Source organism: Strongylocentrotus purpuratus, unplaced genomic scaffold, assembly GCF_000002235.5.
Source record: "Strongylocentrotus purpuratus isolate Spur 01 unplaced genomic scaffold, Spur_5.0 spur5_scaffold_19, whole genome shotgun sequence".
In the NCBI taxonomy this organism is placed as follows: domain Eukaryota; kingdom Metazoa; phylum Echinodermata; class Echinoidea; order Camarodonta; family Strongylocentrotidae; genus Strongylocentrotus; species Strongylocentrotus purpuratus.
This window is the reverse complement of record NW_022145604.1, coordinates 19,086,305-19,099,036: the sequence shown is the minus strand read 5'-3', so window position 1 is coordinate 19,099,036 and position 12,732 is coordinate 19,086,305.

The window sequence follows — 12,732 nt, the reverse complement described above, 5'->3', positions numbered from 1 at the left end:
TTTCGATAAAAACTGACTTATAACACGCGTGTCAATGGGATTGTGACTTTATGAATTTTACTTAGTGATTTTCTCTGTTGGACTTAATTTTTTCAAGCAAAAAGTGAATTACAACACGTGTTTCTATGTGAATTTTGACATTTTGAATTTTACTTAGAGATCTTTAGGAATTATTGACGTTTTGAATAGTGGATAGGTATTTTATTTGTGGAACTGACTTTTAACACGAGTGTCTATGTAATTTTGACTTTTTGACTTTCTTTCTACCGGGATAATTTGTGTTTTACTTTCTAAGGAACGTTTACAACGCCGTTGTATAGGTTGGATCAATATCTATTGTTCGATCAACTAAATAAAGGAACGTGTATTTACCCTTCTTCTCCCCTTGCAAACGAGAAAGAAAACAAGGTCATTAAAAGGGATTAAGCGACAAATAATGATTGTGATTCAAATTGATGCGAATATTTTTTTGAATAAGCACTGCTATTCACCCGAATCTTCTTTGTAAAAACAACTTTTACAAATCTCAGCCATGCTTACTGAGTTGAGACGTTCCATTCAATGTAAAACATATTGACTTTGTATAGGTCTAGTTTCTTTTGTATTTGAATTACCTCTTTTCAACAATAGAACCGTTGTTTCTTATTGATCGTGTATTGAGTTTATGAACCTCTCAACAGCCTTTCGACAAATGAAGCTCGTTTTATTCCGCCCTGTTCGTACCGTCGAGTTCTTTGGACTTTCACACAACACTTTGATACTTATAGTTCAGGGTTATGTTTGGACTCTCTCAAAACATCATCAAAATAGATTTGAATACACAGATAACAATTGCAATTTAGTCATGTTACTAGAGAACAGAGATAAAATATACAAAACATTTTTAACTAGAGAAATAGAACCCAAGTCACATTATTGTATTTTTTCATCGGTAAACAAAAAGTTAACACAATTGTACAGCAAACATACACGCCGTAAATCCGTAGTTTAACGTCGTAACATGCCTTAACGCCGTATATAACGCCGTAACGCCGTATCGTTATATCCACAACGCATTTGACGGATCATTCATCTCTATGCTAAATCACCAAGTTTTCTAGAGCACCCACTCTCTTGTTGAGGTTTAACACTCTATTATTAACTCCGTAACTCTATTTCATACTTTCACCATCTCGACTCTATTTCAATCTCGACTCTATTTCCATACTTTCAACATCTCGACTCTATTTCACACTTTCACCATTTCGACTCTATTTCACACGTTCACCATCTCGACTTTATACCATACTTTCATTAATCTCGACTCTATTTCCATACTTTCACCATCTCGACTCTATTTCCATACTTTCAACATCTCGACTCTATTTCATACTTTCACCATCTCGACTCTATTTCATACTTTCAACATCTCGACTCTATTCATTCTGGACATACTTTGTATGTTGTACGACTATTGTGACGTAGAATACACACATCCATGAAATAAAACACTATGTAGTACATAATTATATTTTAATTTATTTTACTATATTTGTTTCCGTTTCAATGTGGACAACTTTATGCAAAACCAGGGCCCCGTCTTACAAAGAGTTACGATCGATCCAAATCAATCGTAAGTCCTCCAATCAATCGCAAGTTTGCAGTCTCCTATCTCTTATGTACATAGTTACGATTGATGTCAATCGCAAATAAGTTACGATTGATATCAACTCTTTGTAAGACGGGGCCCTGATTTGAATACAAAGATAAGAATTGCAATTTAGTCATGTTACTAGGGAACAGAGATAAAATATACAAAACATTTTTAACTAGAGAAATAGAACCCAAGTCACATTATTGTATTTTTTCATCGGTAAACAAAAAGTTAACACAATTGTACAGCAAACATACACGCCGTAAATCCGTAGTTTAACGTCGTAACATGCCGTAACGCCGTATATAACGCCGTAACGCCGTATCGTTATATCCACAACGCATTTGACGGATCATTCATCTCTATGCTAAATCACCAAGTTTTCTAGAGCACCCACTCTCTTGTTGAGGTTTAACACTCTATTATTAACTCCGTAACTCTATTTCATACTTTCACCATCTCGACTCTATTTCAATCTCGACTCTATTTCCATACTTTCAACATCTCGACTCTATTTCACACTTTCACCATTTCGACTCTATTTCACACGTTCACCATCTCGACTTTATACCATACTTTCATTAATCTCGACTCTATTTCCATACTTTCACCATCTCGACTCTATTTCCATACTTTCAACATCTCGACTCTATTTCATACTTTCACCATCTCGACTCTATTTCATACTTTCAACATCTCGACTCTATTCATTCTGGACATACTTTGTATGTTGTACGACTATTGTGACGTAGAATACACACATCCATGAAATAAAACACTATGTAGTACATAATTATATTTTAATTTATTTTACTATATTTGTTTCCGTTTCAATGTGGACAACTTTATGCAAAACCAGGGCCCCGTCTTACAAAGAGTTACGATCGATCCAAATCAATCGTAAGTCCTCCAATCAATCGCAAGTTTGCAGTCTCCTATCTCTTATGTACATAGTTACGATTGATGTCAATCGCAAATAAGTTACGATTGATATCAACTCTTTGTAAGACGGGGCCCTGATTTGAATACAAAGATAAGAATTGCTATTTAGTCATGTTACTAGGGAACAGAGATAAAATATACAAAACATTTCTAACTAGAGAAATAGAACCCAAGTCAGATTATTGTATTACTTCATCGTGAATATGTAAAAACTGTTAACATAATTGTACAACAAACAATTAGTGTTTATAAATAAATATCTTTAAAACATAAAACACAATAGAAAGTGTTTTTTTTTCTCAGAAAGGTTGATTGATGTACAACATGTTGAAATAGAGTAAATTTGTCATCTATTATTAGGGTTGTCTACGAAGTGTTCTTTTTCAGGGTGATGTCAAGCCTTAGTTGTCGCTTCCATCTGCACCCTCCGTCTCCGTCTCTTCTTCACTATCATCGTCATTCTCATCCTGATACTGGAATAACCCCTCGAATTGTGCACCGTGTCTTGCTAAGACTCTTTTCACGGCTTTCCGAAGATTCATGCCATTTTCTACTTTTTCCGTGAGATCAGACATAATTTCATCATTGATGTCAGCGCTTCCAAGGTACACATTCTGCTGCAAGAAGTTGGAGTAAAGATCGAAAAAGCGGCGTTTGACAGCCCATAGAACTTTCACGTGAGCCTTTTCTTTAGCTTCTTCTTCATCCATACCATCGGAGATATATTTTTGATATTTTTCGTCCCTGAGGTCCTCGGTGTTTGCCATGGCCTGTTCTAACCATTCTTGATAAGCAGGGTTGTCCTCAGGTTCTTTCATGTCAGGTGTCTCTGACTTTGACGATTCATCCTCTCCTTCACTTTCTGAATCACTTGTTTCAGATTCATCGCTAGATTCTACAACTCTTTGCTTTTTAGAGGGTGGTTCGGAGTAATCATCTTCACTAGTTTCTTCACCAGCGTTGGAATTTTCAGTCTCGTACCCATGGTCTTTCATATCAGGATGTACATTCTGTGCGTGCCTCTTCATGTCGAACTTGCGACTATAGGTCTTATCGCATAGTGAACAAGCGTAACGCTTGGACATATCGAAAGTGTTCGTGTTGACTCGTTGATGTTTAACTCGGATTTGATTCAAAGAAAATTGAATCTGTATAATTATAGTTTTTCATTTGATATATTTTGTTATTTGATACGTAACGCCGTAGATAACGTCGTAAATCCGTAATGTAACGCCGTAAATCCGCAGTTAAGCGCCGTAACATTCCGTAACACCGCAATGTAACGCCACAACGCCGTATCGTATTATACACAACGCATTTGACGGATCATTCAGCTTTATGCTTCATCACCAACTTTTCTAGAGCACCCACTCTCTATTTATGGTCTAACATTCTATTATTAACTATTATTCATCTCAGCTTCATGATCAATCATTATTTTTTTTTAGAACATCCAGTCTATTGCATCTCCCCTGTATACACCTTCCTCCTCCTCCGAGAAGAAAAAAGAAAACTTCGAGAATAATTATGTAACATCCAGTCAATGGTGATAACATCCAGTCAATGGTGATAACACAAACTATGGACAATGAACTTGTGGTTCAAATAAGGACGTATGACAATATTTGGGAATCTCAAAGGTACAAATTAATTTGTACCATTCAACAAAGTCAACTCGATAGGTTAAATGCACGGTTAAACTAACTGATCATGCTGAAGGAAAGAATGGAAAAGAAGAAGAAGTAAGTCACATTTGCTTTATAGCAACAGGAATAAAGACATAATTATCTACTCACATGTAATACCGTAAAATCTCTGTTACATAATTCGTCCTTGTTTTCACGAAGTGACGGTAGTGAGGAAAATCGTAACGCAAAGTGAATGCAATTTTTTTTCACTACCGTCACTTCGTGAAAACAGCGACGAATTATTCTCGAAGTTTTCTTTTTTCTTCTCGGAGGAGAAGGAGGAAGGGGTATACAGGGGAGATGCAATAGACTGGATGTTCTAAAAAAGATAATGATTGATCATGAAGGCTCTTACACATTAACAGAAAAATGTTTGTTGGAAAAATTTGCAAGATGAGTACAATCAGTCCTTGCAGACGGGCATCTTTCCAGCTTCCCTCAAGTCCTCGCTCGTCATTCCCACACTGAAAAAACCCAGTTTAGAACCAGAGAGCCTCAATCACTACCGCCCCATATCTAATCTACCATTTCTTGGAAAAGTGATTGAACGTGTCGTCTGTAAGCAACTAATGTCATACCTTGATGGAAACTCTCTTCTGGCGTCTAGGCAGTCTGCCTACAGGCAGTATCACAGTGTGGAAACAGCCCTAGTAAGAGTCCAAAATGATCTTCTCCAAACTTTGGATAGCAGAAATGAAGCAATCCTTGTCTTATTGGACCTTACCTCCGCATTTGATACGGTCGACCATCATATTCTTCTAACTGGGCTGAAAGAAAGATTTGGTATCACAGGCATTGCTGCTGACTGGTTAGCGTCATATCTTTCCAATCGGCAACAGCGAGTGTTGGTTGATCAAGCAACATCTGATCCAATTAGTCTTCGATGGGGCGTCCCCCAAGGATCAGTAATTGGCCCGTTGCTATTTGTATGCTATACAACTCCAGTTCAACAGATAATTCATGCACATGGCCTGTCCTGCATGATGTATGCAGATGACACACAGCTGTACATCTCTATGAACTCCGATGACAGAAATCGAGCAATCAGAAAGCTTGATGTGTGTCTTAAGGAGGTCCGAACGTGGATGGGAGGTAACCATCTCTTCTTAAATGACAACAAGACGGAAGTATTACATGTATCATCTCACATGAAGAGCAACCAGGAACTGCCACCTTTCTGCTTTGGAGAAATCAAGCCCGCTGAAGCTGTCCGGGACCTAGGGGTAGTCATCGACAAACATCTATCTCTTCGTCGCCACATAAATTTGGTGTGTCGCAGAGCTTCGTTCGCCTTAAGAAGAATTGGTGGTATTCGCCATCTCCTTAACCAGAAGACAACAGAAATACTGATCCATGCGTTTGTCACATCACTGCTGGACAACTGTAACAGTCTTCTCTTCGGCGTTCCGGACAAAGACATTTCCAAACTCCAACGAATTCAGAACTCTGCCGCCCGTCTTGTATCTATGTCTAGTAAATACAATCACATCACTCCCATCTTAAAGGAGCTCCATTGGTTACCTATTCCCGCACGCATCCACTACAAAGTTATCCTGCTCACATTTAAAGCAATCCATGGCCTTGCTCCTACTTACCTATCCGAGTTGATAGCCCAATATCTACCAACCAGATCACTCAGATCTGCCTCGCAAAATCTGCTAGTAATAAATAGAAGCAGAACCAAAACTTTCGGTGACAGGTCATTTGAATGTGCTGCACCAACCCTTTGGAACTCTCTTCCTAGCACTCTACGTGCTCAATCAGACAAAGACATGTTCCAGAAAGAGCTCAAGACATATTTATTTAACATTTCCTTTTAATTTTGTACTGGTTCCAAAGGGTTGGTGCAGCACATACCATCTTTGTGACTGACTGAATGCTGATGTTTATTTATCTATTCATATTTATATTGTTGTATAATTATAATCATTTTCAAATATTACATGTATCACCTTTAATTTAAGCTATTTTCGATTTTTCTAATGTATAATGTATGCCTACTTGTAAGTTTTGATTATAATTATATGTAATTATTTCTATATATGTCTTTATTTCTATTGTCTTCTACATTTGTAAAGCGCATTGGTATTACCTTCGGTAATTAAATGCGCTATATAAGAGCTAACTATTATTATTATTATTACAACAAATTAAATAATAATAATAATAATAATAATAATAAACAATAATATTCACGATGAAGTTATACAATAATCTGACTTGGGTTCTATTTCTCTAGTTAGAAATGTTTTGTATATTTTATCTCTGTTCCCTAGTAACATGACTAAATAGCAATTCTTATCTTTGTATTCAAATCTGGTTTTGCATAAAGTTGTCCACATTGAAACGGAAACAAATATAGTAAAATAAAGTAAAATATAATTATGTACTACATAGTGTTTTATTTCATGGATGTGTGTATTCTACGTCACAATAGTCGTACAACATACAAAGTATGTCCAGAATGAATAGAGTCAAGATGTTGAAAGTATGAAATAGAGTCGAGATGGTGAAAGTATGAAATAGAGTCGAGATGTTGAAAGTATGGAAATAGAGTCGAGATGGTGAAAGTATGGAAATAGAGTCGAGATTAATGAAAGTATGGAATAAAGTCGAGATGGTGAACGTGTGAAATAGAGTCGAAATGGTGAAAGTGTGAAATAGAGTCGAGATGTTGAAAGTATGGAAATAGAGTCGAGATTGAAATAGAGTCGAGATGGTGAAAGTATGAAATAGAGTTACGGAGTTAATAATAGAGTGTTAAACCTCAACAAGAGAGTGGGTGCTCTAGAAAACTTGGTGATTTAGCATAGAGATGAATGATCCGTCAAATGCGTTGTGGATATAACGATACGGCGTTACGGCGTTATATACGGCGTTACGGCATGTTACGACGTTAAACTACGGATTTACGGCGTGTATGTTTGCTGTACAATTGTGTTAACTTTTTGTTTACCGATGAAAAAATACAATAATGTGACTTGGGTTCTATTTCTCTAGTTAAAAATGTTTTGTATATTTTATCTCTGTTCTCTAGTAACATGACTAAATTGCAATTGTTATCTGTGTATTCAAATCTATTTTGATGATGTTTTGAGAGAGTCCAAACATAACCCTGAACTATAAGTATCAAAGTGTTGTGTGAAAGTCCAAAGAACTCGACGGTACGAACAGGGCGGAATAAAACGAGCTTCATTTGTCGAAAGGCTGTTGAGAGGTTCATAAACTCAATACACGATCAATAAGAAACAACGGTTCTATTGTTGAAAAGAGGTAATTCAAATACAAAAGAAACTAGACCTATACAAAGTCAATATGTTTTACATTGAATGGAACGTCTCAACTCAGTAAGCATGGCTGAGATTTGTAAAAGTTGTTTTTACAAAGAAGATTCGGGTGAATAGCAGTGCTTATTCAAAAAAATATTCGCATCAATTTGAATCACAATCATTATTTGTCGCTTAATCCCTTTTAATGACCTTGTTTTCTTTCTCGTTTGCAAGGGGAGAAGAAGGGTAAATACACGTTCCTTTATTTAGTTGATCGAACAATAGATATTGATCCAACCTATACAACGGAGTTGTAAACGTTCCTTAGAAAGTAAAACACAAATTATCCCGGTAGAAAGAAAGTCAAAAAGTCAAAATTACATAGACACTCGTGTTAAAAGTCAGTTCCACAAATAAAATACCTATCCACTATTCAAAACGTCAATAATTCCTAAAGATCTCTAAGTAAAATTCAAAATGTCAAAATTCACATAGAAACACGTGTTGTAATTCACTTTTTGCTTGAAAAAATTAAGTCCAACAGAGAAAATCACTAAGTAAAATTCATAAAGTCACAATCCCATTGACACGCGTGTTATAAGTCGGTTTTTATCGAAAAAATTTACAAGTCCAAAATGACAAATCCCTAATTAAATTCAAAAAGTCAGGACCTCGTCAAAACCCCATAGACACGCGTGTTATAAGTCCGTTTTTACTCGAAAATAGACTATGTCAAAGTTAATGTACACGAGTCAATTAGAAATAGTATAAGTACGAAAAAATTCGTGTACAAAACCTATGGCCGTCCCGGTACTCACTGCTATAACTACTTACGTGTATTTGAATAATTAATACGTGTATTTTATCTGTTGCTTAGGATTTATCAGGTCTCGAATTAATTAATATTAACTTTCCTGAACCTGCATGCACATTTGTATTTACATTCCGTTTTTTTTTTTGTGTTTGTTATGTATTCATCATTATATCCTGCCCCCTTGTTGCTACGAGGAGGGCTAGATATCCCACCCCAATTATAAACAAAAACAAATTCATCACGGCATTTATTTTTATTTATTTTTCGCACTAGACCTTATCAAAACCTTCTGACCCATCACCACAAGGCGTCGCTAGACCTTTTTTCAACGGGACGGAGAGGGGGGGGGGGGGGTGTAGAGGCCACCGATTATCGACAAAACTAGCCACCAATATTATTACCGACAAATATACTAATGCCAATGTCCCAATATCAACACATTTCACCCTATAAACACGGGGCTAAGAGCTAAATTAACGTGTCAAAGATCTTGAAAGTTGTATTCATGATGTACGAAAATGGATGAATGATTGCTATCTCAAACTAAATGACGATAAAACAGAATTTCTCTTGTTAGGCTCCAGACAACAACTTTCCAAGATTGTTATAACTCATATACGTGTTGGTTCTGTGCACATTGCTCCTTCAGATAAGGCAAGAAATCTTGGTGTCATTTTCGATACAAGCATGTCTCTTGATGCACATATTTCAAAATGTGTGAAAGCTGCCAATTATCATCTTCGTAATCTTCGCGCTATAAGGAAATTTTTAACCCCCCAAACCACTCAACAATTGATTCATGCTTTTGTAACATCTCATCTCGATAACTGTAACTCTCTCCTTTATGGACTTCCTAAATACCAAATTCACAAACTACAAAAGGTTCAAAACGCAGCTGCCCGCCTTGTCACTAAATCTAAACGATCGACCCATACTACTCAAATACTCAAGAAACTTCACTGGCTTCCAATAGAACAGCGTATCAAATATAAAATTCTACTACTCACCTACCGTTCACTAAATGGATCAGTCCCTGAATATATTTTCTCTCTTTTTAATATCTCTTTAAGTTCTCGTGCAGGTATTCGTTCCTCTAATTCAACAAATTTAACACAATTAAGAACAAAGAGGAGTTGGGGAGACAGAGCTTTTACAGCTGCTGCACCCCGGTTATGGAACTCCCTACCCCATTCAATCAAAATGTCAGCCAATCAAAATGTGTTCCAAAAACAATTGAAAACCTATCTAATGTCTGAGTTCCTTAGTTAAGACGTAGTGTATTTCAAAATATGATGTAATTAACGTTGTTGAATTATATTTGATTATGTTAAATTATTTTCGTTCAATGTACTTACCTTGTTAGGCGCCTTGAGTCTCTCTTGGGGTGGATATGTGCGCATTACTTTTTTTTTTCAGTGCGAAAGCTTTGACATTTCATTAAATTGTTAAAGAAAGAAGACGATTCGTTATACCTTTCCCGACTCGTAATCCTATTCTGAATTTAGTTTCCCCCCTCCCACGCGGAGCGCTGAAGCTTTGACATTTCATTAAATTATTAGAGAAAGAAATTCTCAATCGCAGTTCCCGGCCTCTTCCGCTTTGCCTTTTTTTAATTATTAGAGAAAGAAGACGATTCGTTGTAGCGTTCTCGACTCTTAATCCTAGTCTGAATTCAATTCACCCCCCCCCCTCCTCTCCCGCGCGAAGCGCTGAAGCTTTGACAGTTCATTAAATTATTAGAAAGAGAAGACGATTCGTTGTACAGTTTTCCATTCCTAATCCTTGTCTGAATTCAGTTCCCGGCCTCTTCCGCCTTGCCGTTTTTTTTTATTTATTAGAGAAAGAAGACGATTCGTTGTACCGTTCTTGATTCTTAATCCTAGACTGAATTCAGTTCCCCCCTCCCGCACGAAGCGCTGAAGCTTTGACATTTCATTAAATTATTAGAGAAAGAAGACGATTCGTTGTACCGTTCTCGACTCTTAATCCTAGTCTGCATGAATTCAGTTGCCCCCCTCCTGAGCGAAGCTTTGACATTTCATTAAATTCAACTGGGTTCTTTAATGTACGACTTCGATTCTGGTGTCCTTCCACAGGCTCTAGTCAGCATTTTTAAGAAAAATAGTCAAGTTCATGACCATGCTACACGAAATGCCTCTGCGTTTCACTTACCCCAAGTAAGGACAAAGTTAACTTTTAATACTTTGGTTTTTACTGGACCTAAATTTTGGAACTCTCTAGGCTCTAGCGTTAAGCAATCTGTTAGTCTCTCTTCATTTAAGTGTAAACTTAAGGTTTATCTTCTCGATAAATACTGTGACTCATAGAGTAGTTCATTTTTGTAGTTATTATGGTGCCAAGATATATTATGTATTACTATAAATGTAAATTTTCTTCTTGATATTAATATGTGTCTAACTGAATATTTCAGATTGTCAACCTCTTATTCCCTCCCCCTGTTGTCTTGTGCCCGTTGTGTGCTGTGCCTATTGTCGATGTCCTGTAGTCTTCTATTATTTCTCATATTTTCTATTTTCTCCCGTCTTGTCTAGTCTCGTCTCTCGTTTTGTTGTTGTTGTTGTGTGTGTGTACACTTCTTGTTTTGTTATACCCCCTTTTCCCTATTGTATTCTTAGGTAGTCACAAATATCTATTCATCATGTTTTATCCGGCTCAGAGGGGACCCTAATAATTACAAGCTCTGCTTTTACCAGGGTCTCCTCGCCTTTCTTTTAGTTAACTTTGTTTTTATCATTGCCATAATTTGTTATTTTGCATTGTAAATGTGTTATGTTCCAATGTTATGCTCTGTATGTCATTTGAAAGAAAGACGAATAAAATCTTATCTTATCTTATCTTATCTAAATTATTAGAGAAAGAAGAGGATTCGTTATAATGTTTTCGATTCTTAATCCTTGTCTGAATTCAGTTTCCCCCCTACGGCGCGAGGTGCGGAAGTTTTGCCGCTTCATTAAATCATTGAGAAAGAAGACGATTGGTTGTACCGTTCTCGACTTCTAATCCTAGTCTTAATTCGGTTGCCCCCTCCCGCGCAAAGCGCGGAAGCTTTAACGTTTCATTAAATTATTTTAGAAAGAAGACGATTCGTTGCACGACTCTTAATCATTGTCTGAATTTTCAAAAATGTTTCTTTGTCCGATGAAAAGTCACAGTTCGTAGGGGGAAAAAATGCCGGCCGACCGACATAATACATCCCACCGAATTAACTTCTGCATTGATATAGTACACGAGGATCGAGCAAGAATAGGGACTTTTAGATTCGCACGAAGACAATAGGTCTATGCTACGCTCGACGTCCTTATTTAGCACTGCCTTGAATGGACGTCACACGTATTAGTCCACGCAAATCTAAAAGTCCCTAATACCGAAACAGCGGACCCCACACAGCAACATATCTATGCGTATGCATCATTCTTGATCTCTGGACGTGGCGACTCCACCAAACATCCCCTCTCTCTCTTACTTCCACCCCTCCTCTCTCTCTCCTCTCTTTCATCCCCCGTTTGTTTTCTTCTCTTTTTTCCCTTTCTCCTTTTCTTTCTTTTCTTTCTTTTCCTTTGTTTTCTCTCCTTCCACTTGTTTTATTTTCTCTTTCATTCTTCTCTTCTCTTCCTTTCTTTCTTTTCCTTTTTTTTTTCTTTTCTTTTCTTTCCCTTTCCCTCTCATTTCCCCCTACCCTTTTCTCATTTTTCCCGACAGCAGCGCGATTTTACCGACAATATCTTGACAAGTGGGGGGAGGGGGAGGGGGTGTCTCACACCCCTTTTAGCGACGCCCCTGACCACACGTCCACTACCCCCAACCACATCCCAACAAAAAGGATGTAAATGTTTGGTTCATATTCGGATCGCATTACCTCTTTGTACGCTATACATAACGCGAAAACCTATATTTTGAATAGCGGTCCTTACGAATAGCGAGGTTACCCCCTCTTCCACTTCGTTTGCTTTGATTTATTAAGCCATTTGTTTTTTAAACTCATACTAAAACCCTTTAAACAAAAAACTCTCACTATATACCTATAAGGGACTGTTTTTTATTCTCCTTGTTGATGGTTCGGCTCTTTTGAAACAAAGCCATGGTTGTTGGAGGTGGGGGCGTAGGTTTAGGGTCTTCCCAACTGTTTATGGTAATTGTAAAACTTGCGTACTGCCCTCAAACTTTACAACACACACAACACACACAAAAGGTAGAAAAAGGAGAGAGGAAAAGGAAAGAAAATTAGAAGAAACGAAAAGAAAACTGGAGAAAAGAAGAAGGAAGGAATGGCTCTTTTCTCGGTTTCAAAAACTTCATAAAGCATTCATTCAAGGGGACGGAGGGCGGCTCCCCCTGGATAATGCTTAACATTTCCCCCACCCCCAC